This window comes from Adiantum capillus-veneris, chromosome 27 (assembly GCF_014529385.1).
Source record: "Adiantum capillus-veneris isolate H3 chromosome 27, ASM1452938v2, whole genome shotgun sequence".
In the NCBI taxonomy this organism is placed as follows: Eukaryota; Viridiplantae; Streptophyta; class Polypodiopsida; order Polypodiales; family Pteridaceae; genus Adiantum; species Adiantum capillus-veneris.
The window spans coordinates 84,444,811-84,446,493 of record NC_140957.1 but is presented as its reverse complement, the minus strand read 5'-3'; positions in this window follow the sequence as shown (position 1 = coordinate 84,446,493).

Here is a 1,683-nt window from a genome sequence, read left to right as displayed (position 1 = left end):
TATAAACATAAATTCCATTGGATTGCATCTAGTTGAATAGATTTCATTGGATTTTAGATACATCTAAATGCATCTTCATAGACAACACTGGGGACATCACCTCCTATCTTCTTCATCTTTTTGAATCAAACAATTAGTTGTCAAATAATTTCTTAAAATATCAATCAATAACATATGGTTGATAAAAAATGCCTCCGAGGTGTTTATTTATCTTTTGCTGCAAATCTATACTCTACTCTATTCTCTAGTGACATCACATAATGTTACAAAAACATTCGTTTAGATGGTCAATGAAGATCTTGGATGAATTAATTGAACTTACTTTCTAGTCTAAGTTGGAAAAAGGGTATACACAAATCTCCCGATTCGTGAACCAAAATGGATACAAACTTTTAAGAAACCTGCACTAGTTCACCTTGATCGATTCAACTTATGTAAACTAATTGCTTGGGTACTTCACCATAGCTTTGTGAAATCTAGAAGTTCCATCTTTAAACAACTTTTGGGAATCTCAATGGGATTGTCTTGCTCATCGGTAATGGTGCAACCTTTACATTTTATTCTTCAAGTTCAAATGGTATCAGAAGGATCCGACTTCTCCTAAACTAGCATTTAACCAAACCTTTAGATACATGGATGATCTTTTAAGTATTCATAATTCATTGTTTATGGTGGAGCTTAACCAAATTTTCCCTATTTGTCTCATAATCGAGCCATCGCAATAACTACCTTTTCCCAACCAAGGTTTTGTACCTCAAACTGAAAATTTTCCTAACAACCCCCTTGACAAGTGACTATCGAGTCAAATCTGCTGGATGCAGAGAGATAAACTCGATATAACCCTAGTTGTATTTGTTAAAAGAAAAAGCAACATACCCTTTTCAAACTCCCTCAAAACTTGCCTCGACATACTACATTTGATGGAGACCTCCTCAACATCAACTTCAACCGTTTTCATCGCTCGCACGAATATCCTGCTTATGTCCTGATCAAAACAAAGAGTATGATGTCTCCACCATGCACTTTGCCTGAGACCTCTTCTCCATGTTAGCAAGATCAAAACTTTGAATCCCTTTGACGTCTTGTCATTCCATCCAACTCCTCCATGTAAAAAGTCCATGCCTTAGAGAGAGCATGGGCAACTTGTGTCCCCATCTAAGTAGAGAGCATATGTCTCTATGCACTTTGCCTCAAAGCTATATCCCTCCTCGTGTTCGCAACCTGCAACCTTCTACTTTCATGCTCCCTTCAACTGTTGTCATGACTCACCCCAATGTCTTGTTTGTGTCCCCATCAAATAGAGAGCATGATCCATGCACTTTGCCTCCAATCTCTTCTCCACATCACCAAGATTCAAAACTTTGAATCCCTCTTACGCCTTGTCAACTTTATCCAACTCCTCCTCGTGTCCACAACCTAGACCTTCTAATTTCATGCTCCCTTCAACTGCTTTGATGATTCGCTCCAATACCCCGTTTTGTCTCTCATCCGAAAGAAGCTACTCGCAGCTTGCACAACGTTTTTCTTTTTTTGTTTCTTGGGTTGCTTAAAATAGCTCTCAAGACTAGACGTTTTTGGACATGTTTAAGTTCGAAGACCCAATCATAACGTGCCATGTGGCACTTGCTGCGTTCTTTAAATCGATCTTAGACGATGAAGGTCCTTGCTCCCTTCTTCAATCGA